Raw genomic sequence first — 26,628 nt, 5'->3', positions numbered from 1 at the left:
TGGCCAAGTGACAGCCAAGGAGGAGTCCTGTAAAGGAATGGAAGGGAAAGGAAGGGTAGCAACGACCCTCCAAAGTCATCATGTCCTGACAAATCTTTTTCGATGCCCATTCCCCCAGAGGCCACTGATCTGTGGTCCTCAACATACCTGGCACTGGCCAGGAAGTCTGGAGGAAGGGCCTAAGGAAGAAGGAGGAGGATGTTTCACAGCAGAGGAGTGGGGGGAGGGGGGAAGGAGGGAAGGACTCATTTTTCAGCAAGGGCGACGACATCAGTGAAATGTGTACTGCTCCTTCCTTCTTAATTATCTATTAAAATATAATATCAAGGGCGCCTGACAGTCTTACAATGGAAAGTCTCTCCCGAAACAAACCAAACTGCCAGCCGGAGCAAATTAAGAATTGTAATACCAGACAGATGAATGCATTTGATCTGCTAAAAATCCCTCAATGTATTGACTGCACTAAGGCTGAGCAGCGAGGGGAGGAGGCAGTCCTTGACTTTAAGAGGCCAGATGCCCTCAGGTGCCTGGGCTTAGGGAACAGGGAGATGATAAGTCAATAAGGATTTATTAGGTGCCTACTGTGTACTAAGTGCTGTTCTTAGGAATAGGGACACAAAAGCAAAAGTGAAAACAGTCCTCAAGTTTGCAATCTAACTGGGGTAGGTAAACCCATGTGTGTATAGGAATACACAAAAGAGAGACCCAAAACACAGTGATTTGGGGTAGAGACACAATGGCTCAAGCAATGAGATGGGCTGGAGATCAGGAAAGGCTTCGTTTAAAAGATGGCACTTTGAGCCCAGTCATGAAGGATGCTAGTGATCCTGAGAGGTAGATGTGAAAAGGCTGAACATTTATGGCCTGGGGGCACAGCCCACACAAAGGCATGGAGATGGGAAATGGAGAGTCAAGTATAAAGAACAAGGGAACAGGATTCCAGAGCTATGGACTCCCACCCACCCAAATGTGAAGTCAGTCCTTGGATGCCCATAGCCTCCCAATCCCCCCACCCCCCCATACCCAAGTTCTTCTTTGCCACCTTCAAACTCCTGGTTGGGAAGCCCCCCCCAACATGGTCACTGCATCAGTGCCATGGAGTCTAACAAAGAGGCTTCAGAAATACTCAATAACTGATAATGCCTGGCAGGAACTAAGGGTCTTAGAAACCCAAGTTCAAGACCTAGTTTAGACACCAACTAAGTCATTGTGCTATCTTTTCATCTCCAGGCCTCAATCTCCTTGCCCTGGGGCTGAGAGTGAACTAGATGTTGGTTTTGTTTTGTTGGCTTTTTGGAGGGGGCAGGGCAAGGCAATTGGGGTTAAGTGACTTGCCCAAGGTCACACAGCCATTAAGTGTTAAGTGTTAAGTGCCTGAGGCCGGATTTGAACTCAGGTCCTCCTGACTCCAGGGCTGGTGTTCTATTCACTTCTCCACCTAGCCAGCCTGAACTAGATGTTTTTAAGTCCCCTATGGCTAAATTCTCAGATTCTTCTCTGGGTGAACTCCAGACCCAAATATACAGTATTCATTTGCTCCTCATTTTTATGATTCTTTGCAAATGTTCTTTTAGTAATTTCCCATGCAGGGTCTTGTATATCCCCGTTAGACTGACATCATCCCCAAGACAGGGACAGATCCCCCTTCCTCTCCTTTAGTGTGCCCAGAACGGTGCTCAGTGTGGACACTCAGCCAGACTCCAAGGTCAGCAACAGTCACTGCTACTGAATCTGAAAGAAAAAAATAAATGGCCTTCGAAATGCACAGTAGTTTCCTGTTATTGTTACTGCCCACCAGACCTCCCTAACAGAGGACCCTTGAGCCTCACCTATCACCCAAGAGGGTCAGTGAGAGGGAACTAAGAAGCAGAGGAGAGAAACAATGAAGTAAAAGGGAGAAAAGAGAAAAGTTATAGGAACAAGGCAGATTCCCATTCACCCAGGAATGCTGAGATCTGGGAAGGGAGAGGAGAAGGAAGGGGAGGGAGGAGAGAAGAGAAAGGAGAAGGGAGGAGAGGGAGAAAGGGAAAGAGAAGGAAGGAGGGAAGAGAAAGCAGAGGGGAAGAGGGAGGAAGGAAGAGAAAGGAGAAGGGAGAAGAGGGAGGAAGGAAGAAAAAGGAGAAGGGAGAAGAGGGAGAAAGAGAAAGGAGAAGGGGGAGAGGGAGCATAAGAAAGAAGGGGAGAGAAGGGAGAAGATACAGAGAAAATAACTTGAAGGAAGAGGAAAAATCGTTGGAGATGGTAGCATGTTTGGGTACCTCAACACCACTCCCCCCCCCCCCCAAAGCCCTTCTCTACCCCTCCCAAGCGTGTAATGGAGTCTCCCTTGTGCCACCCGGGTGGGCTAAGCTGACAGCAGATGTCCATCCCTGTGCTGCTCAGCAACTGCTCTGAGACCCAAAAAAGCAATTACCTTTCTCTGAGCTGAACTGACTTCAACCAGCCTCCTCCCCCTAATACTTCCCCAAACCACTGCTCCCTCCCCATCCCCCATGAAAAAAAAAAAGCAGCTGGGGGGAAGAAGGGGAGGGAAAAACTATCAAGATGTTGGTTTAGTAGAAAAATGTCTCTCCCTGCATCCTCGATGTCTTTGAAGTGTGGAATATGTTTCTTTGAGGATGTAGGTTTAGATATTCAATCATTTAGCCTGCTAAACTGAAGACTGCAAAAGGAGGCTATTTCTTAAAAATATACGAAGTCGTATTAAATTATTGATAGCCATTAAACAGGGAGAAAAAAATTAAACAGCCCTCAGCTTTTATCAATCATTCATGCAGTTTCCACTGGGGTGTTTTCCTGGGCAGATATCACATAGCAGAGTGCAGAGTCCAGGTCCTACAGGCATGAATTCATTTGCTATGGATGGAAAAGGGGTGGGATTTCATCCCCCAGCAATTAAGAAGGCACTGAGAGAAGGAGCAGGGAATCAAAGGCTGGGAGGGAACCCCAGAGGTCACTGAGAACACCCCTCAGCCTCCACATCCATTCCCCAGCCACTTGCCCACATCCACACCTTCCCTGCCCCAGCCTTCTGTGTACAAGAAGCTCTCTCTGTCCTGGTCTTAAAGATTCCCTAACATTCAGAAGACAAAGTCAGTTATCCATTTCTGGCCTGGACAAACCAAAGTGGCCAATTTTTTGGAGGTCCTTCCTTATGGATTGCCCAAATACCTCATGCTTCAAGGAAAAAGAGCGGCCATCAAGGCAGGGTAATAGGATTGCTAGATGGTGTCAAGGTGTATCTCAGGGGTATGGGCCAAGGTCCATTACTCAAATCCAGCTCAGGTCTAATAAGATGGGAATTAACGGTACCAACCCAAGCAGTGACTATGAGAAGCCAATAATTACTAGAAAAGACCTTCACCTCAGAGCACCCTCCTTGGACAGAGGGGGCCGCTGAGAAGAACTGGGTAATTGGCTCTGGCAATTGTTGTGGACCCGATTCACCCAAGGTCACAGCTCCTGGAAGACCTGAGAGTAGTACACAGGTTCCTAACCCCTGGTCAAATCCTGCGGCAGAATGTCTGACCTCAGACTCTCCCCAATTAAATAATGAGCACAAGGCCTTCCACAGTCCTTAAAGTGCTATATAAATGGCAGTGATTGTTGTCACTCTTCCCTAGGCCTAGGCCATCACTCGGCTGGATTTTGCCTCCTTTCCTGAAAACTCTCAGTCCCTGTACCAAGCTTCACCTTCATGGCAGAATATCATATTACATGCCTATCCCAAGCCCAGCTACCTTGTAACTCCAACCTCTTTCCTCAGGTGCCAGCAGAACTTACACAAATACCAATTCCCTATCACCTTGCACCAAAATCCCAGGTAGAGACTTCCCAGACAATGAGACAGAACTGGGCTTCTCTTCACCTCTTCCCCTCAGCCCCTAGGGCCCCACTGAACTCTCCCTCCCCAAGACACCTGATCCATCTGCTCCTGGATTGAGGCCCTTCCTGGTTCCTCCACCCCCCACTCCTCCAATGGATTTTAAAGGGGAAGTCTCCCACCAACCAGCAAGGCCAAGAGAGGCTGTGAAGCAAACCCAGAGGCAAGAGAGCATTCATTGCAGCTGGAAACAAAGAGGTTCAAGGCCCCTCTCTCCCTCTCCTCCCTAAGCCAGCCTGCTCTGCATTCTTGAATCCCTTTCAAAAAAGCTAGAGTCAGGGAGGAGGCGTGCCAAATGTTGATAGCGCCCTAGCCAGGAAAAGCTGCTGTCATAGGAAAACATTTTGAAGAGAGTGTTTGTTTACAATCAAAACCTGTTTTCTAAAATAATAACAATAATAATAATTTAACAAACTTTAACTTCAATCCTGAATTGGACAGGCCAGACTTCTTAGAAAATCTCCCTCTTACTTGAGTTTTAGATTAGGGAAAGGGAAAGGGGGTGGGAGGGGGAGTCTCACTTTGCTAATGAACTAGCTGGGAGACCTTGGGCAAGTCACTCAATACCTATTGGCCTCAGCTGCCTCCTTGGTGATTGCTTCCCTTCTGGCTCACAGGTTCTCTGATTCTCTATAATTGTTCAAATTTCCTTCACTGGCTAAGTCAGGAGGAATTACAGGAGTGGATCCTGCCCACACACCCATATCACACTCTCCTTTAAAAATTCCCCTGAGGGTTTAAAGGTTCAGAGCTGTTCTTGGGCAAGACAGAGAAATCCTACAAAATAACAGGACTTCAAGTGCTTGGAAGAACCCACCTCGCCCATCACAAACACTGACCAAGTGCATGTAATATTGATTACACAGCCCTTCCCCTCAAGGAGCTTACAACCCAATGGGGAAGGGCACGGAAATACACAAATAACTTATGTACAGAGGACAGTACCCGGGAAAGTGCTCATTTGAGGAGATACCACTTTCACTTGGAGTTAGGAGGGGAGGAAGGGGAAGTCTAGGGAGATCTCAGGGAGATCACCCCAAGGGAAAAGAGTTGGACCATTAAGGAAGCCCAGAATCCAATGGAGGGAAACTGAGACATATACAAAGGAATTCACATGAGACAGGGCAGGAGTGCTTAGCTGGATTACGGTAAAGGAGAGGGTATGATAGAGGATTAGAATGAGAGGCAATTTGGAGAGGGCCTCGAATGCCAGGACATTTCAATTTTATTTGGTAAGCAATGGAGAACCACAAAAGGTTTCAGAATAGAAGAACCTGATCAGAATGGTCAGTACATTAGAATGTTGAGGCATTAAGGAGATAAAAAAAATCAACATTTGCTTGACTTTTTGGATGAGTGGGCGTGATGGAGAAGTCAAAAGTCAAATCGGACTTCAAGGTTATGAGTGGGAGTAACTTGGGAAGAAGATGGAGGACAGGGGGCAGGTTTGGGGGGATAAGGAAGTGGAGTTCAATCTGGAACATGCTGAGTGTGAAGTACTAGCAGAAAATGAAGGTGTTGTCACCAAAAGGGCAGTTGAAAGCAAGGCTCAAAACCAACTCAGAATGGTACCTCATTAGAGAAAAACAATTTTCAGTCAGCAACATCCATACTTATTTTCAAGTTATTTCTAATAGCTAATCTAAGTCATTATTGACCAAATTAAAGTCAAAAAGATTTTTCTCAGCCAAAAATAAACTAGAATATATTTCTGGAGCTATTCAATCCCATGTGAAGGAATTCCCAGCCAAAGGCCAGAAGAGTTGGCCACAAATGAATCATTATCATTTAAATTCTCAGACCACAGTGTTAATGATGCCAAAATCTTGGGCTTAAGCCATCTATGAACTTGGCTTCTCTCTTTTGTGTAGTTCCTCTGGGCTGAGAATCAGGAAGATCCAGGTTCAAATCCCACCTCAGAAACTTCCTACCAGTGTGACCCTGAGCAAGTCACTTGCTGCTTCAGTTTCTCACATGTAAAATAAAGACTCAATGACCTCCCAGGTCTAACTATGATCTTCCAGTTCCACCCTTTCTTTCCAGTCTTACCCCCTGAACCTCTTCAGGATGAGCCCTGGGCTTCTATTCTAGCTAATCCTTTCCCCATGCCCATTTCTTCCTTTGGAATGAATCCTCCTTCCCCACAAACTCCTTAACACCCATGTAAATAAACCCTAGTCATCATTCAATGCCAAATCTCAACACTCTACCACTTCATGAAATCTCCCCTGAATGCTCTAGCCATACATACCAACGTCTCCTTCCTTTCTGCCTTCCAACTATATTTATGGTGTGTATCTAGCAATCCAGAACACTTAGCATGTGACTATTGCGTTGTTTCCTTGTAAATACAATAAGAAGCAGCAGAAAGCAAGAGAAGAAACAAGTCTTGATTAAGTACTTATAATTTACTAGGCATTGGGTTAAGTTCTTTACAAATATTATCTCATTTGATCAGCTCTGGGAGGTAGAGACTATTGGTTTTCCTATTTTACAGATAAGGAAACTGAGGCAGGCAAAGGTTAAGTGACTTGCCCAGGGTCACACAGCTAGTGTCTAAGACTAGATTCATACTCAGATATTCTAACTCTAGGCCCAGTGCTCTATCCACTGGGCCTTCAAGGTCGGAGTCAGAAGGCCCCAGATTAGAATCCCTAGCCATTTTATGACCTTCAACAAGTCTTTTTAAGCCTCTGAGACTCAGTCTTTTGTCTGTGAAGTGGGGACAGTAATACTTATGCTACCTTCCTTACCAGGATGTTCTCAGAAAAGTCTTTTAAAAACCTAAAGATTTTAAACAATTGTTATTGTTGTTGTTTCCAACTCTTTGTGACCCATTTGGGGTTTTCTTGGCAAAGATAATGGAGTGGGGTGTGTTATTTCCATCTCCAGCTCATTTTATAAATGAAGAAACTGAGGCAAACAGGGTTAAGTGACTTGCCCAGGGTCACACAGCTAGTAAATATCTGAGACCAGATCTGAACTCAGGTTTTCCTGACTCCAGACCTGGTGCTCTATCCTCTGCCTCACCTAGTTACCCTTAAATCTTATTATTATTACTATTATAATTCTTATTATTGCAGATGAGGAAAACAAACATTAAGAGATAAAATTCCTTACTCAAGATCACTCAGATAATAAGTAGCAAAGATCCCTTTACTTCTAGCCAAGGCTCTTTCTCACATAGGCCATATATAGTGGGTACAATGAACCGCATTAAGGGGAATGACTGGAATACTTCAGTGGTCCCAGGAACCCAAGGTAAACTGAGAGAGAAGAATCTCCAATGGTAACCTACAAGTTCTCTTGTTGAGGAGTCTGGGGAAGATGGGAAGACATTGGAGAAATCTATAGATTAGGAGCAAACTGAGGTCTCCTCCCAGCCCAGAGATTCTGGGAACCCAGAGTTGACCCCTAAAGAGGTGTCAGAACCATCACTCTGGCCTAATTCTAACCACTCTCTAATGGGTCTTTATTAAGGAGGAGTGAAAAAGAGAGCGGCATTTTTCACAGCTTGATGGACCAATTCCCTGGGTCAAGGAACCCTGTCCTGACTTTTAGGGGTAGGGGAGGCTGGTCTGAGCTGACTGGAATATCAGGGTCCAAAGGGCCCATTGATCCCTGGGTCAATAGCGACGGATATCAATAAACAGAACTGCATCCTTCCTGGCACTGGGACGAGCTGGCCAAAGACCTCACTGATGGAACTTGGGGGAGAGAAAGAGCAGGAAGTTCCATCAGCCCCAGAAAGTTCATCTGAGGACCCTAGTAGAAAAGGTCTCTTCCTCTATAGCAAAGATCGGGTTTTTATTTATAGTAATAGTAACAAAGCACGTTGGTCTAGGACTCTAGGTCTTTGACCTAGAGAATTTCTGTCAAAGAAACCTTGTGAAGAAGGTTAGGCTAAGTCTGATTATTCCTGCTATACAGCTAAGGAATTCAAGGGTCAGAGTAAAGTTATTTGTCCAGGGTCATACAGGGCCAGAGCCAAGATTTGGACTCTTGTCATCTGAGTCTCAGTTCAACATTCTTTTCCCCGACATACCACAGTGCCTTTTGTATCTATCCCGGTTCCCCCAACTCCACCCAGCGTCCAGGAAAATGCTTTTTATGTTGATGATATTTAAGAATGAATGAATGACTGTGGGGACACAGTCTGGGTATCCAGAGCTGTGACTGAGGCTGCACACGCCTGGCTACTTAGGAAGTCCTCCCTCCCTGCCTGGGTGCCTTCTCTCAAAGAGACGGGGTCCCGTAGGCTCAGTCGGTAAAGAAGTTAACACAATTCATTAAAGAAAAGGTAAAAAAGACCATCATTTCTCCCACTTCTCTTTTCCTTTCTTTATTCACATACAGTAGCAAGCTAGACAGGGCAAAGCGCTTAACTATCCCAAGGCCTCCATTTCCCCATCTATAAAGGAGAAAGAATCCCTACCCTTCTCTGACCATTTTAGTTCAAAAAATGCAACCTCTGACATTTACTAGCTGTGTGACCACAGGGGAAGTCAGCCATCATGTCTGAGCCAGCCTCAGTTTCCTCCTCTGTAAGGTGGGGATTCAGGTCAACTCAACGAGGAGCTTCCATGAAGCATCTACCACGTGCCAAGCACTAGGGACACCAAAATACAATAACTCCTGCCCTTGAGAAGTATATGCTCTACTACAAATAATGCCTGTGTAAGAGGAAGACAGAGTGTTAGGCCTGGAGGCAGAAGGACCTGAGTTCAAATTCTGCCTCATATACTTACTGGGCTGTGTGACCCTGGGCAAGTCACTTAACCCTGTTTGCCTCAGTTTCCTCATCTGTAAAATGAACTGGAGAAGGAAATGGCAAACCACTCCAGTATCTTCGCCTAGAAAACCTTAAATGGAACCACAGAGTTAGGCAAAACTGAAAAGACTCAAACGACAACAATAAATTTCCCTATACCAATAAAAACACAGGTCAAGTCCCTTCCCACTTACACCTCCCAAAAAAATCATCACGATTTTAGGAGAGTTGTAAGAATTTTCTCTCAGAGAGAAAGGGCCCAGACAGGTGTCTTTAGCCATGGATGTATTATAAAGGATAATATTATAAAACAATACTGTTATCATTATATTATAACACTTGATGGGGAGAGAATAATATTGTCTGTAAAGAATAACTCTCAGCTGTTCCTAAGACCTCCCAAGCTACAAGACAGCTTGAAAGAGGCAGGATTGCTGGACTCAGACACTCGGCTCGGACGTGGGCCACATGCATGACACAAGGTATTCTTCATCTCCCCAAACCTCAGTTTCTGCCATTGTAAAACAGGAAGATTGTTCTTGCATTCCATGTGAGTGAGGAAATCCTTTTGAACCCCATCAAGTGTTATCTACGTAAATGGGATTTATAATCATGACCATTACCTCTCAGGGACCATAGACAGATAAAAAATAAAGAGAGAGCTTCGATCTGGAAGGGCAGGATTGCCAAAGGGCAATTATCATGACAAAACTCAAGCAGGAATGTCACATGCAAGGAGATTCTGTGTGTTCATAGCCACACAGAGTCTTTTGTTAGCATGCGTGAAACGGGTATGTTTTCTATGCAACCAAAATGGGACTTATGCATATCCTAGCCTGCTGTGGGAGCTCAATAAATATTAATTTACATTATCACAATGAATAATACTACCCCTCTAAATGGCTCAGGACTTGAGGTGCCCTTATAGGCTACATACTCTCTTGGCATCCAGCATATATACACATCAGCCTGATTCAATTGAAACACACACACACATAGACACACACACACGATACTGAGAAGCAGGGCTTGCCATCTGCAGCACCCTCAGCTCTGAGAAGCCCGCTAATGTAGTCAGGCCCTTCCAAAACAACCCAATAAATCAGTAGGCGCTTGCCGCAAACGTTTAAATCACTGTCCTAAAGTCGACAGGCGTTTTGTACTAAAATACGAGAATCACCAAGCAGGCTGGGCTCGTTACCCAGCCTGAGCAGCCTGGTATCATTTATTTCCCCCACCCCAGCATGCCTTAGTTAGGCAGCTGAACTCCCTTGACCCAGCCTCATTCAATGGCTTTTAGCTAGGAGAAACTCACCAAGGATTTTTCTTCCTTCTTTCCCCCCTCCCCTTACCTCAGCTTCCTGTATTTCCCCCCATTTTTCCAGACCCCATGGGAGAGCAAGTAATTGGTGCAGTGAAATGAGCATTAATGGGATGAAGTACCCATGGGTTCAGCCCCCATTTCTGTCACCTGAGGCAAATCATAAGGTCACTCTGGACCTCAGTTTCCCCATTCATTGAATAAGGAGATTAGACTGGACAAAGGCTTCTTTACTTTGTGTGTGTGTCCAGGCAGGCCCCATGGGCAGCATCCTGTGAAAGACTATGCATCCTTTTCAGATTTGTATTTGTTGCCTTTGTCCACGATTGAAGGAAATGATAAGTTTCAGTTAGAGTCTAATAAAATGTTGGATTTTTAAAAATCTAAATCTACAGACGCCCCCCCCCCCCAATCTATCCATGATGTCCAAGGGGTTAAGAACCCCCTGGACCCGATGACCTCAAAGATTCCTTCTAGCTCCAATATCCCAAAGTTCTAAAGAACATCAACCCTGACGGGGACAGAAGAAAAGGGTTGAAAAGTCATCAAGAGAGAAACATGACCATTTCAGGCAAAAAAGTATTAACTCCTCCAACCTGAAGGGTAGAAGACATTAGAAATGATGTGACCTAATATTTCCATATCTTTTCTAACTTCTCAATTTAAGGAGATCACCTCTAATCAAGCCCACATCCAGGTTAGCTAAAGCAAGGGAAACTTATAGATTGTCTCAACAAGGACCTAATGGTGGAGACACTGAGGGAATCTATAGGTCAGGAGCAAAGTGAGGTCTATCTATCTCTCTTACTGTTAAGCTGAGGCCTCATAGCATCATAAAGTCATCCAACCTGACCCTATCACTGAACAGATGAGCACACTGAAACCCAGACCACTGAATAACTTGTCCAAGGCTACACAGCCAGTAATTGGCCAAACCAGGATTTGAATCTGGTTCTGCTGAGTCCAGAGTCCAATGTACCAGGATCAATCCCTGAAGCACGGCCTTTGGTCTAACCACCTCCAAGCCTTTGCCTCCTGTTCCTCCCTGGGAAAGAAAGCCATAGAATGGAAGTGTCTCTGCCCTGTGGCTGGTTCCCCCACCCTTCTTCTTCCTCCCAGCACCAATCACCACCACCCCCTTCAGTCCCCCTCCCTAACATCTGCAGGGTTTTCTAAATGTATCTGGCCAGCCCCAGCCTGGTCTGTTCTGCCCCAGGCCGCCTGATAGGGAGGGCCAGCCAACCCAGCCAGTGGAAACATCCAGGGTTGGGAATCACAGCAGAAATGCACTCCCCTGGGGGAAAGACTGTTTACCTCAACAGAAGGGGAAAGAAAGCAATGCTACACACTGCAGAACAGATTAGGGATTGATGAACAATAGGCAATTACCCAAAATATCATCAAACACAACTCCTGAAGAATTTAAATGCACTCTGACAAAGAGGCCTGCAAGAAAACAGACTTCCACCTACTCTGCTGCTATCATTCCAGGGCTGGGAGGGGGAAGGGGGTGATAGGTGTAGAGAGGAAGGGAAGAAACAAATATTCCTTCTTTCCCCTTTAGGGAAATTAAACTGGGGGAGGTGGGGACAAACAGAGGAAGAGGGAGGAAAAGTAGAATGGTCTAAGATTAAATCCTACTCAGGCAGGTCCTAGGAAAAAGAATTTAAAATACACCCGTGGATCAAACTTCCCACCCATGAAATCCTGTGGTTCCTGAGCTATAGTTGAAGTAAACAGCAGAGGCCTGGGAGCTGGAGAAATCCAGGCCATCAATCAATACACATTTACTGAATTCCTACTAGGTGTGGGATGCTACCAACCAATCAACAAGTGTTTCCTGAAGGCCTACTGTGTGCTAAGGGCTAGAGATTCAAGCACCAAAGATGAAATAATCTTTAGTCCCAAGGAATGTACTTCTTCTAATGGAGAAGACTACAAGTCCCCACAAAAATAAGTGGGGCCTGGGTAACAAAAAGTCCATGTCCTAGGCAAGATCAGACACTCCCATATGAAAAGAATAAAGAACACAGAGCTGGGTCAAAGCCACAGCACCAATCATGAATGAGGCAAGAGTTCAGAGGAGGGAGACAGATAAATCATTCTGGCAAATCATCAAAGAAGTGATACTGAACCTGTAAGATTCGGGTTGGTGAAAAGGAAGGGGGAGCTCTTCATTCCCCCAAATTAAAAAAAGAAGCCCAAACAAATAACAACAAAATCTTACATACTATTGAAAAAAATCCAACCCTTGGTCTCCTCTTCTTTGGTTCGGCCCACCCCACCCCTGTAGCACCTCTGGGAGAGAAGGCTAGCCCAGTCACCCCTGCTCACCCCTGGAAAGCCTCCTCCAAGCCTGCTTTAATCCAGTCTGATATCCTCCTCCTCCTTCTCAGGATTGCTCAGAGAGGAGGCAGAGCCTGTTTGTTCTATATCTGGTCTTACCAGAAGGTCTTCCATCATGGAATTAAGTGGTTGATATCTTGCAGGAGTTATTTATCTAGTAACTAGGATCCTGGTTAGTCCCAGGCTCGTGTGTCTACATTTGGCAGCCACTCTCAACGACCACAGGGCACCTCTGGTCCTCCCTCCTTCTGTGACTGGGGGTTAGCAGGGTGGGGAAGGGACAGAGGGGAGAAGATTCTCACTTACTGTTTGGAACCAAGATTTCAGGGGTTCTACTCTGCTCAGGGATTTCAGTGGCACGTACAAGGCAAACCAATCAACTCAAATTTCTAATTGTGCTCGTTCTTCCTCCCAGAAACTATAACCACCTCCAGTCCTACCCCTTGTTAAAAGACTAAAATTGTTTAAAGTTTAGGAAAACTGGCCGCACTGGGGGGCAAACTTGGAACGGCAAACGGATCCCTTTCCAAGGAGAGAAAAACTACTTGGAAACACAGCTGACCCGCATTGGCCATTTCTTTACCTGAGGTGAACAACAGCAACACAAAAGGTTGTCTTAATTTTCAGAACAAACTTTCTCAGGGAAGAGATAACAAACATATCCTGCCCTTGAAGCTAGTCTTTTTAGAAAATATTTATAGCTTTTCAAGACAGTTTGGTAGCAATTGGAGACAGCATCTGCTTTTTTTCTTGCTTTCCACAACAGTTCTGAAACCCAAAAGCAGTTAAAAAAAATACACCCATCAATTTTGACATGAAATACGGAGCCTATAGCTTCTTTGAGAGATAAAATGCAGAGCTGGCTTTGACAGCTTGGTAATTTCAGAAAGCTCATTAACTGTTTTCTATTTTAAATCCCAATAAGTATTTACTATCAATACCAAAAGTTTGGGGTAACAAAACTCACTGCTGATTGGTTGGTTTTCAATGTGCAAACAACAGTAGTTGGCAATTTCTCAGAGGGACTTTGACCTTCAAATTTGACCTCCAATATTTTTTTTTTTTCAGATGGCTCACTGGGTGTCACTATTCCAGCTGAAACCTTCTTCTGGGATGTACTCTGAGGAACTTCCCTACTGCAGAAATCTGAATGATGATCTTGTGAAACATGCTGGAGGTCTCCAGGACTTCCTTTTACAGACTCAAATCCCTGCCTCTCCCCCAAAACAACAACCAAAACCCCATCAAATCCCTCATTTCATTTGAGCATAGGCAAATCGGAATTCTCTTTCCCTTCTGCTTGGAGGTACCATAGAATGGAAGCTTTTTGAGGATACTGGGTTTTCATTTTTGTCAGTGTAAGCCCAGTACAAGTCACCAGTCTCAGACAACAAAAAGAAGTGATTGCCCTATACATCTTCCAGCTCCAAATTTCCAATACTCTGATGATCTGTAAAAAGAAGTGGCAAAGAAAAAAGGTTGGTCATAGAGTCAGGAAAGTCCTGGGTTAGAATATCATTTCTGACACTCATTGGTTGTAAGAGCTTGGGCAAGTCTCTTGAGGACCAGCGCTTCATAGCTGACTAACTCAGTTTCCCCATTTGTAAAACTAGGGAAACAATGACTCTAGCACTTAAATCTCACAGTTGTGAGAAACAAATGAGAAAATCTATGGAAAGCACAAGGCACACCTTTGTTAAAGTGCTAAATAATTATTGGCTCTTAAATAAGTGATTGCACCAAAGCTGCCTGTTTTTTGTATGGCCAGTGAGCTTAGAACGCCTTCGACATTTTAAAATACAATAAAATTTTATTTTAAAATGTAAAAACCATTCATAACTCTCTGGGCCCAAAACCAGTGGTGGGCTGGATCTGGCCCATGGACTATAGTTTCCTATCCCCTGGACTAGGTGATTCTATTAGAGAAACAGAAATGTACAGAATGTCCCAAACTTCAAACCTTCCAAGCTCAATTAAGTTCCTCAAATCAGGGAATTAGGAAGACCTGGTCAAGGATGTATTTGGCTCCCTCCTAGAGTGTACAAGCAAAAAAGGAAGCCTGAACCCCCAACAATGGCAGAGTGATATCCAAAAGAACTGGAGACCTGAGCAATTATCTGGTGAATCTGATTAGTGTAGACGGCCAAAGAGATCATTCTGAGTTATAATTAAAGTCTTAGATTACCCACCTTGACTATATACGTGGACTGACTACTCTTCTAACCCAACAAGAAGCTTCCTTGAGAGAGTGTGAGGGGGAGGGTCCTGGTCACCATTGATAAGGTTGCAAGAAGAAGCTTACATGAGTATATATCTTTATAAAAGGTACATCCTAAAAGACAACATCCTTGCTGACACAATTTGGGGATTCTGATGATGTCTCCTTGATGGTATGTGAACCCACTAACTCCACATTGAGACTGACTGAGTCATAGAACTTTGGGATGACTGGTATAGCTCGAAGCCACACCCTTGGGCTCGGTCTTTAAAAGGGAGCAGCTCTGATCTCTCTGAGCTCTGATCTCTGTCCAATATCCCATGAAATACCCTGGCTTTTTTGTTCCTCCTTTTTCCTTCTCTCTACTACCATGAAAACATTTCTATGCTCACTGATAACTTTAGCAGAGAGAGAGAAAGAGGACAGAACTGAATTCTGTCACTATTGACCCCCCTGAGAAAATGCCTGGTAAGTGAAAATTGAGATGTAGGGGATTATCTGTGGCTTTTACTTAACCTGGGCTTTCTCCAGCCCCTTTTATCTTTGTTCCAATGTATGGGGAAATACTAATTAACCAGGAACCACAAATAAGGAAGTAGAGAATGCAGGACCTATAAATGTGTGGATGGTTGGATATGGAGCAAATGGAATGAGTTCCAACTATCACCTACCTTCCGCAGCCACAGTTCCCCCCCCTCCTAAGAATATAACATATACTTCTACAATGAGGCACCAAGAGGTATAAATATTAGCAACGCCCAAGGCCAAATGATGGTGGATGGGAGGATGAGAGGGGTCATGGGCATGGTGCCTCTTCAAGGGAGAGACTTGAAATCTAGATAGGGAGACAAGGAGAACCTATATGTCAATTACAGAACAAGAATTCTAAAATTCTAGGCTACCAATCTTTCTTTTTTACACTCATAAAGTCGGATCTCTGAAAACCACATCCTTCCCCCTCTTTGTGTTGTTTAAGCTCTAAGCTTCCCCATCCCATAGAAACTCTCAGCTCACTTCCCCTACCCCCACCCCAAACCCCACTGTTTGCTGCCAGTCCAGGCCAAATGCAGGCGTGGAATTCAAGACACGGAGAAGCCAATTCCATCTCTTAATTAGTCCTAGACCTTAATGGCCCCAATCCCCTCCAACTCACGGTGGGGATGGGAGAAGCAAGGACGAGGTAAATGAACTGTCTTTTCCTGGAGAAGAGTATAAATAGAGGAGTTACGCCAAGCGAGTGTCAGACCGGCTCACCCCGGCACTCTATGCGGCTAAAAATAACAGTGTTTACACATCTCCACAGCTATGATTTCTGCCTCTGCCTAAAAAAGAGATTTTTATGCTTAACTCTATACTCAATTTGCCCCTCCAAACCTTTTGCTCTGTGTTGGGTAAGAGTCTGATCAAATACAGGTGAGAGAATGTAAGCTTCTTCCCGTGGGCAGTGGAGGAATGGACAGACCAAGAAGCATGCTGACACAACATATAGCAGAGCTCACTCTGACAGAGGTGCCACATGTGGCCCTTTAACTGGGCTGTACTTGAGGACCTAGAGGGCCACATGCGGCCTCTAGGCTGCAGATTCCCCTCCCCTCTTTTAGAGTTTTAAAAAACCAGTCCTCTCAGGATATCAGAAAACCCAAAGAAGGGTCTACCTGTTGTAGTCAATTTTTTCTGCTTTTTTTTTATTTTGGAGGGAAGGCAGGGCAATTAGGGTTAAGTGACTTGCCCAAGGTCACATGGCTAGTTTTTGTGTTAAGTGTCTGAGGCCAGATTTGAACTCAGGTCCTCCTGCCTCTAGGACCAGTGCTCTATTCCCTGTACCACCTAGCTGCCCTTTTTGTAGTCAATTTTAAAAAAGGAAAAAGAAAAAGAAATATACCTAAAAATACCCCAAAAAGGGTCACTGTAGAAGAGTTTTTTCTAGGAAGGAGTAAAGCAGTATCATGGGAAATCATTTTTGAGGGAGGCACCCTTTCCAGAACCCACTCCTCCTCCCCTCCCATCCCATCCCCTATCCTAGCCCAAGTCAGAAGAAGGCCAGCCTGTAAACTACCCAATTAAGTAATATTCGTGACCACCTGGTATTGCCAGAGTGCCTCTCTCTACCAACATCCTTAAAGCCTTTTGATGTCTGTGATCTAATAGAGTAGGGGCTCTTAACCTGGAATCAGGGAACTTGTCTTTTTTTTTTTAATGACTTTGATAACTGTATTTCAATATAATTGGTTTCCTTTGAAATCCCAAGTATTTTATTCTATGTACTTAAAAACATGATTCTGAGAAGGGTTCAGTGTGATTCACCAGTCTGCCAAAGGGGTCCAGAACACAAAAAAAGGGTTAAAAACCCCATGGAGTGTCTGCTACCTAGAAACCAGAGAAGGAGAAGGCTTATATTCAACAAACATTTTATTAGACACCCGATAGTCTCAGATGCTGGGATATACAAAGACAAAATGCCCTCAAGGAGTTTACATTCTACCAGAGGGTTGGAGAAATAGACAGATAAAGCCAATAGCACTAACAGCTAAGGGAGTGTCAAGAAAGGCTTCCCCCAGGAAGTGATAGCCAAGTTAAACCATGAAGGAAATTTAGGACCATAAAAGACTAAAGAGTGAGGAGGAAGGGCATGCTGGGCTGGGCTTGTTTGGAGGCACAGAGGCTGGAGATGGAAGGGTAAGTTATGGGAATAGCAGATAAGCAATTGGCTGTAAGGTCAAATATGTGTGAGGGGGAGAAAGGCAAAATCAGTCTGGAGAGTTCCGGTGGCATCAGATTATGAAGGCTTTAAATGCCAGCCTGGGGAGTTGATAGGATATAATATTATCAGGGCTACATATGAAGCCCACAGAGGTTATATGCCTCAGCCAAGGTCATTCTGTATTGCCCTGACAGCTCAAGGTCTCTCTGCTGGACTAACCTTTCTGTTAGACTACTAACCTTTAAAGCATCAGGTCTAATGCTTTCCTCAATTTAAGGCCAATGAGTTTCTCCTCCCCACACCCTTTTCACTCTTCCACAAAGTCTCCAAAGTATCCATTCCAAAGAGGATGGATAGGTGGGGAAGAGACCCCAAGGTAGCCTCCAGCACTAGTCAAAGGGAGGAGGATACTACCATTGCCTAGAAGGTTTTCAATCAAAGTTTTTTTTTAATTGAATTGGGTCCCCTAGAATGCTTCAGATGAGAAAGGAAGAAAGATCCTGCCCTAGACTGTTCTCTCCACTGGTCAGGGCCATTAACTAAGGTTAAGAACAATCAAACTGATGTCCCCTCACTAGAGAGGGTTAGTCCTCTCTTAAAGAGTGGGCATCAGAGGCAAAACCCCTCCAAAATGAGAGGATTATAAATCCTATTTCTCCCTCTTTCTCAAACACATCACCACAGCTAGGATTTCTGCTTCCATGAACATGCATTCACATTCACACTCAAACACAGACCCTACAAAGGTTTAAAACAAGCTCTGTTACTCATAACTAGGCAAAGATAAACAGCTTAGCCCTGACCAAAATCAGACAACAGGTCCAAAGGAAGTAGTGCACACACTCTCTCTTTTCTGTTTCCTTTAAGTCTGATTATCAAAGAAAGAAGATAGTGAATTCTGCAGCCTCTAGGCCTGTGCAATTTTATTTCTGGCCAAATTCTAGGGCATATTATTCAAAGGATGCCTAGTGGACATCTAGAAAAGGAAGCAGTGATCACAAGGAGGCAGCATGACTTTGTCAGGAACAGCTTGTGCCAGACTTACTGCATTTCCCTCTTTCACATGGTCATGAGGCTGAAGATAAGTATTTGGCATAATGTCTGGCACATAGTAGGCACTTAATGTTTATAGACTAAGGGGGATGCTGCAGATATAGCCAACCCGGATATTTGCAAAGCCGTTGACAAAATATCTCATGTTATTTTATGGACAAGATGGAAAGACATGAGATAAAACAATAGTACAATTAAGTGGATATGTAACAGGTTGAGTACCTGGATGCAAAAAATAGTAACATGTTTGATGTTAAGAGAAGGTCTCCAGTGGAGGACTGCCGGGATCTGTCCTTGGCCTGTGGCATAACTTTTTAATTGGTGCCTAAGATAAAGTGTATTAATAATATGCTTCTCAAATTTGCAGATAATTCAGAAGTGGAAGGACTAGCTAATAATCACAGATGGTAGGGTCAGGATCCTAACATACTAGAACGCTGAGTTAACAAGAGATAGAAATGAAAATAAATGCAAAGTCCTGAATATGGGTTCAAGAAATCAATGTCATAAATTAGGAAGGATATTAAGGATCTGGAGAATGTCAACTCGATTTCAACCAGGATGGCAAAAGGCTTCAAGATGTGTCATCTTAAGCTCTATTGAAGAGATGTTTAGCCTGGAAAAGTTATAAGACTCAGGGGGAATGTGACAGCTGCCTTCAAGTCTTTGAGGGGTTGCTGAAAGGAAGGAGGAAAAAATTAAGGAGTGAAGAATTAAAAATGGGGGTGGGGATAGTTGCAAGAAGGAGAAATTAGGTTTAATATAAGAAAGAACTTTCTACTAACTAAAGCTGTTCTAAAGTTGATGGGATCTTCCTCCACCTAAGGAGGAAGGAAAGGCTGGGTGACCACTTGTTGGATCTGTTGTAGAAGGACTTGTCTGTGAGGTATGAATCAGATTCACCAGACTCTGAAGCCCCAGGGGAATAAGCATCAAAGCCCCTTTCAGCATCAAACAAAGAAGAAGACACTGAGGGTCAAGATGACTAGAAAGACAAAAGGAAAGACTATTACTGACCTCAGGTTGATTCAGGGACAATGAGGAGTGGGGGCTGGGGTGCCCAAATAGTATGGAATCATGGGAAAATCACTAACAAGATCCTATTTCAAAAACCCAGTTCAAGGTCCAGCTATGCCAGTGTTTTCCTGGCTGACCTTGGACAAATCTCTTGACCAGTATGTGCCTCAATTTCCCTACCTATAAAATGAAGATAAGCACTCTTGCCCTCTCACAAGACTGTTTTAAAAATCAAATAATGGATTAAAAAATGGTCAGAAAAGTATTAAGCACTACACAACGGAGAATTACCATGTTGTGATCATAGGGGATATTTGGAGAGAACTAAGATATTTACATTTACAGCACTTTAAGGTCTACAAAGAGTTTCCCTCACAACAGTCTTGAAAGATCCCAAGGAGTGAATGAGTTATTATTGTCATTTTACAGATGAGGAAACTGAGACCCACAGAAATTTTGTGGCTTGTTTCATAGTCATGAGGTTTGTGAGTGCCAGGGCCAGGAGTTTAATTAGGTTCTCTGTCTCAGAATTCAGTCACCTTCCCACTATTTTCATTCATTCATCCATCCATTCATTCATCAAAGAGTCATCTCCAGTCATTCTGAGCTATAACTTTCCACTCAACCCACATGGCTCCAGAGGAGAAAGTGAGGCTGGTGACTTTGCACAGCCTTTCCTCACTCAAATCCAATTCACTTTCATGGGATCAACTTCCTGATGTCACAGTCCTCTTAGAGAACAAAGGACAAACAACATCGTTCATTCATTAACAAATACTTACCCAATACCTATTATATAGACATACAAGAGTGCCAGGCCTGAAGTCAGGAAGCCTCATCTTCCTCAGTTCGAACCAGACACTTACTAGCTGTGTGACCTTGGACAAGTCACTTAACCCTGTTTGCCTCAGTTTCCTCATCTGTAAAATGAGCTGGAGAAAGAAATGGCAAACCATTCTGGTTATCTTTGCCAAGAAAACCCCAAATGGGGTGTAAAAGAGTTAGATAGGACTGAAACAGTTGAACAACGACACCTACTATATAGGTCCTGGGGTCCAAAGACAAATGGGACCCCCTACTCTGTCTACCCTATGTTGCTCCCCATTGCTGGGGGAATGAAAGGGGATGGGGTTGGATATTTGCCCTAACCATTAGTGTGAACAGGGGTAGGTGGAGGAGTGGAGGGGGGAGGGCCTTGGCCTGAGAACTTCTGAATTGGATTTTCTCTCCCAGCAGCTGTGGCCCCGCTGTCTGCCTTTTTCCTGCCAGGAGCACCTGGAGCCAGACACCTGGTTCTCTGGAGCCAGTCACACCCAGCAGCTCTCCCAAGCTGGACTTTAACACTTGTCCCTTAAGGTGGAGGAGGGAGGGAGGGAAGGAAGGTACCAGTCACCTGGCTGGCTGGCAGCCCTGCCCAATAGGGGCAAACAGGAGCTTGTTCAGACCCCTGACACTAGAGCCCAGGGGAGCAACTTTCCTTCCTCTCCTTCCTCACAATTATCTGTGAACCATCACTCCATGGGGAATGGTTCAGGCCATTTCTGTTAAAGCTACACCGGAAAACTAAGAGAGCTGTCAAATCTACTGGCATATTAGTTTGTCACCCAGAAGAGGCAAAGCTGGGGTAACAGATTAGACAATGAGACATAATTTCATAATTTTTTGGCCCATTCCAACAGACACCACCACCTCTGGTGAATTCACTCCTGCCGGCTCCCCACCAGATACCTCAGCCGGCTCCGAGTTTAGTAAACACACCCCAAAAGATCAGTGGGTTCCTGGCCTGCCTCTGCCTCCTTGACAGCCAGTGAGTCATAGGTGACTGCACACACTACAGGGATCTGTTCCTGGCAACATTTCAGAAACCAAGCCCACCTCGACACCATGTCTGTGACTGTTTTCTCTGAAGGACAGGGTTCTCTAGAGAGCGGAGGCATTGCCCCCTGGGATATAAGACTGTTACTGCTCACTTAGAAAAAGTCCCCAAATACTTAAATGCTGTTTGACTTTCAGATTCGCTGAATATTAGATTTGGGAAGGACTTTAGAAACTGTGTGGCCTTAGCCAGGTCCCTTAACCTCACTGGGCTTCTATTTCCTGATCTGTAAGAATGAAGGGGCTGGAGTCAGTTACCCCAAAAGTCTCTTCCACCTCTAAATATATGATTCCCTGACTTAAAGGCACTTGACGGATGAAGAAACAGAGGCCCAGGGGGGCAAAGAGACTTGTCCAAGATCACACAGTGAATCTGGACCCAGATCCAAAGCCCAGGTCTCTCTCTGTATTTCCAAAGTCAGTGTTCTTTCTATGATTATATGAATAGCAGCCTACTGAAAATCTTAGCCCAGGGATCCTGGGCATCTTCACAACACTGATAATAAATGTCAATTCAAGAATTTTTATTTATTTCTAAATTTATGTGTCATATATTATATGCAAATATGTACTTATATTTATGTATATATTTAAATTTCCATTAAAAAACCAACAGCTTAATTGAAAAGCAAAAAGGATGGCATGTGGTGGATGTTGTGCTGGACCCTGGAACTGGGCACAAATCCTACTTCCAAACACTTAGTAGCTGTGTGACCTTGGGGAAAGTCACTCTACTTCTAAGCCTCAGTTTCCCCATCTGTAAAATGGGGGTGATGCTGGCAGTTGCAGTTCCCACCTCACATGAGACTGCATAAAATGTATTACAAACTTTAAAATGCTATGTAATATCAGTTGCTTATTGTTTTCATTAACACAGCATATATGATATACAGATTCATATATATTACATATTAATAATAATAATTCAGAGCAAACTTCAAAAGTCTCAGATTAGCACTCCACGTACAAACAGGAGAAGCAAAGCTAACTTTTGGGGACATACTCGGTATATTCACGTGACTACCTAGTCCTCTCTGGCCTGACTGGGAACCCCGGAAGTAAGAGCTTGGTCTTCATTCACCTCACCTAAGAGAATGAATATGGCATTCCAGGTAGGGGCCTACTCAAGGCCAGGGAAGAAGGATTCTCTCCACCTTCTAATCTTCGGGCCTGGGAGCAGAGACCAGGAGAGACCTCTCCTCTTCAGGGGCCCTCCATCTCAGCACCAGCCTGGCCTGAAACCCAGCAACTCAGGAGAGGGCATGCCCGGGTGTGCAAACTCCAGCCTGGCTTGGCCAGCAGCCATCACCACTATAATAAGCAAACAGTTCCAGGAGTTGCCACCGCCATGGCAGACCTCCCGCTTTTGTTTATGGAGAGAGTTATTTGTCAGCCAGCTTCTGGGGAGGGCTGAGGCAGGAGTCAATGACAAAGTGGCCTGAGCTCTCAGGGTCACCTGGAAGGGTACAGACCCACAAAGGCTACTCCCTCCCCCTTCTCTCCTCCTGCCCTCTCCAGTGGAATCAATCTCCAGGAGCACTCAGGCCAGAGCCCGCTTCTCAGGGAGCAAAGTGTGTCTGCTGGGTCTGGCCTGTGCTGCTCAGAGCAGCAGCTGACAAGCTTCTGAGCCGGCAACTTCATTTGTAAGATAGAGAATGAGCTGCTTTATGGGAAAGAACAGTCCCAGACTCCAGGGAACCCAAGAGATGCTTCCAGCCAAGGCCCAGAGCCTGGATGACCCTCAACCCTGACCAAAGCTTCCAAATGCCACGGACGTTTACTGACAACACAGTGAAAAAACACACCATGAACAGGCTTCTACTAAGTACCAGGCCCTATGCTAAGCAGCAGGGGAACAAGGACTAAAAAGAAGCATTCTCTGCCCTCCAGTAGCTTGTATTCTGCTGGAGGACATCAGGGAAAGGAATAAGGATTTATACAGAGGCTACTATGTGCTAGGCACTGTGCTAAGAGCTTCACACTTCTTATGTCATTTAATCCTCACAATTCTGGGAGGTAGGGGCTGTTATCCCCATTTTACAGGCGAGGAAAATGAGGCTGAACAGAGGTTAAGTGACTTGTCTTGCATCACACAGCTAGTAAGTGTCTGAGGCCAGATTTGCATTCAGGTCTGTCTTCCTGACTCGGGACCTAACACTCTATCCACTGCACTACCTAGCAGCCAAAATGTAAGTCTACATAAAATAAATACATAAAAGCAAGATAATGTCTGGGATGGGAAAAGACACTAGAATCTAAAGCCTAGACTTGGAGAAAAAAGGGCCTAGGCTCAAATCCCAGCTCCAGTTCCCTAGCTGTGAAAACCACAGGTGAAATTCCCTTTTTCAGAGCCTCAGTTTCCCCATCTGTAAAAATGCCACCTGGAATCATAGGACCTTCGAGCCTTATAAATCAGAATCCAATGGAATGTGAGCTCCTTGAAGGCAGGAATTATTTCATTTTCTCCCCTAGCGCTGTGCTTGGAACTTAGTAGGCCCTTAATAAATACCTGTTAACCAAATGGCCTAGTTCAATCTCCCCATTTTACAGCTAGAAAAACTAAACCCCAGAGGAAGAAAATCACCTTCCCAAGATCACACAGCTAGGCAGCTGCAAAGCTAGGACTAGAACCCAGGATTTCTGATGCCCCGGCCAGTTGACTTCCTAATTCCTGCCCAATGCTTTAATGGATGTTTTGCTGATTTGGGGAGAGGAGAAATTAAATTAATGTAGGAAAATTTTCAGATAAAATGGAGATGGGTTGGATCTAGGAGGGACTAATCTTCCTCGATAGATATTTTATTATTGGGGGGAGGAAAGGGACTGGGGTGGGGGGTGGCAAGGAGGAACAGTTAGCATTTCAGCAACCCACAGAGATTTGCCTTGAAGACCACATATGGAGTGAGCACAAAAGATAGAAGTGACAGAAATTGATAAAAACTTCATCACACGGCTGACACCCCATATATCAAAGCCCTAAATCTCATTCTCTGCTTGCCTCCAATTTCTATCAAAGCCTGCCAGCTGCACATTTATTGAGAAGTTTGTGATCTGACAGGCACTGTATTACCAACATTAATGATGCATCAGTCTCGAGGATTACTGGGGAAACAGTCCAATTGATTTTATTATTATACCGAGTTCTTCACATTTCATTTTTTTGGGCAGCTTCCTACCCACCGTTCATGGCAATAACTAAAAATAAATAATAAAAAAGTAAACAAAACAAGCAAACCAAGAAATGGTGATGGGCTCCAAAGCCAACCCTATCATCATCCCCCAGGCAGGCCTCCAGGGCAGCATAAGAACCACTGAAACACCACTCTGGCAAATGACTGGGCCATGACCATTTCACTGTTTATCTATCCTGAAGTGATAAACAGCCTCTGCCCAATACTTTCATTCATTCAGCAAAGATGCTGATGTGACTCCATTGGCTCAAAGGCTGGGGGAGGAAAAGTGATGATATGATAAGCTTTTGAGCCCTTGGAAGTCAGAAGGGAAGCAGACCTTTCAGGAAACCCAAGGCCACCCCATACCTGCACTCAGCTCCATTGGGAAGAAAGGCAAGGCTGATCACACACTTGGCATTAGAGTCTCAAGGTAAACTTCTAACTTGATAAGGATCCACAGTGTAGCCTATCATAGGCAATCAGCAATCTCATTTTCCAGCTCAGGAGAGAAGGGGCCATTAAAGACCACTGTTGTGGAAAAAAGGGAGGCCGGGGCAGGACTCCTCTCTCCATACGTGAGACGAGGGGTCAAACAGACCTGAGTTCAAATCCAGGTTCAGATACTTATTAGCTGTGTGACCTTGGGCAAATTCTTTATCCTCTCTTGGCCTCAGTTTCCCTGTCTGTTAAAAGGTGGCAAAAATAGTACCTACTTCATAGAAACGTTGTGAAAATCACATGTGATATGTGCGAGGTGTTTCACAAGCCTTAAGGCACTATATAAATGTTAGCTATAATTATTTATTATTTTTGCTCTCTATGGTTCTCAGTTTTGTCATCAGGAAAAAAAGGAGAGGAGATTAGGTAACATCCAAAAACCCCTTTCAGCTCTAAATGTCCCTATGCTCCTATGACCCATTTCAATTCTGAAGCTATAGGACAAAACAAATTATTTCCCAATCAAGTCAATTTATCAGGTACCACTACTATGTGTCTATCCCTTCACTAGGTACCATGAGAAACATGAGAGAAACCACATACTTCCTTCTTACCCTTGAGGACCTAATGGTTTGTGGGAAGACAGAACACATGAAAATATGACTAGCAAATGCCAACACTGACTGATGATACCAAACCTATGTCAGAATTAGGGAGAAGAGAAAAAAAAACCACAACCCAGAACTTAAATACCGCCGTCCATGAAGGGAAAAATACACAGGACGAAATCCAATAAAGGGGACGTGACAAGTGAGTGTCAAACCACAAGATAGAAAGAGCAGCAAACATGGAAAGGTTAAGAGGATGGGAGTCACTTCCTAGGCAGGGACAAGGGTCAACTCGGTTATGTCTTTCAGCACATGATGCGCCGCTCTGGAGGGGGTGCAGGCATCCTCTAAGTCAGCAGAAGAGTAAACAAGAGAAAGAGAAGATGGAAACAGAGACTACCAAGACAGAGGGTATGGAACACTGGAATGGGCAATAGAAAGAGTCTGGAGAGTCTATCCCTGAAGAGTCTCCTTTTAAAAGAAGATGAGATTTCTATCTATCACAAAGGGACCAAATATAAAAATCACTTGGATGGAGGGCAAGAAGATGGATCAGGTGGTCTCATCAAGTCCCTTCCAGCCCTGTTCCTGCAGATGTACAAATGAAACAGTCAGACACACTTATAGGAAATACGCTCTCTTCTAAAGTCACTCTCCAGTCACCTCTTGATCTATACAAAGGATAAAAAACATCATGGTGTTAGTCTACTAGGAAGAGGGCTATCCAACAGGATGGTATTTTCAAACTAAACTCTTACTAGGTGAATATGTGCTAGACATTGTGAAGGATTGAAAGAGAAGACATAATCCTTTCCTCAAGCCTCAGAAATTTATATAATCAAACAGAGGAAACAAATTATATATACAAAATATATTTATATGTATAAATTATACATAAATAAAGCAAACATATATTTATACATATAAATATATTATAAATATATGCATACATATAAATATATAAATACAAATAATAAATAGAAATATATAAATATATTTATATGTATAAAATAAAAATATACACACAGATAAGGAAATACACATTTTGTACAAAATAAATACAGGATGTTTCAAAAGTCTTAGTTCAACTTAAAGCTCTTTAAAGACTGTTGGGACACCTTGTACAATCCAGGAAGAGAAGGCTCTAATAACTATTGATCAATAATAAACATTTATTAAGCATTTACTATGTGCTCAGCACGAAGATCAGAAAAGGTGAGCCTC

At 44.1% G+C, this 26,628-nt stretch overlaps 1 protein-coding gene across 10 annotated transcripts in view; it reads right to left on the bottom strand.

Annotated features, from left to right (window-relative positions):
• ZMIZ1 (zinc finger MIZ-type containing 1) overlaps positions 1–26,628 on the bottom strand; it is a 445,041-nt gene that overhangs the window by 374,316 nt on the left and 44,097 nt on the right. The window contains exon 1 of one of the 10 annotated variants that reach the window (XM_069068337.1): positions 12,310–12,380. The exons of the other annotated variants lie outside the window; for them this stretch is intronic. The gene's annotated coding sequence lies outside the window, so the exon portion shown is untranslated. Of the gene's footprint in view, positions 1–12,309; positions 12,381–26,628 lie in introns of those variants that run through there. 10 annotated transcript variants of the gene reach the window in all.

This window comes from Petaurus breviceps, unplaced genomic scaffold, assembly GCF_028583685.1.
Source record: "Petaurus breviceps papuanus isolate PSGF00001 unplaced genomic scaffold, PetGlider_PUasm1.0 90762, whole genome shotgun sequence".
NCBI classification, from domain to species: Eukaryota; Metazoa; Chordata; class Mammalia; order Diprotodontia; family Petauridae; genus Petaurus; species Petaurus breviceps.
Note: the sequence above shows the minus strand (reverse complement) of the source record. Positions and strands in the feature narration are given on the sequence as shown.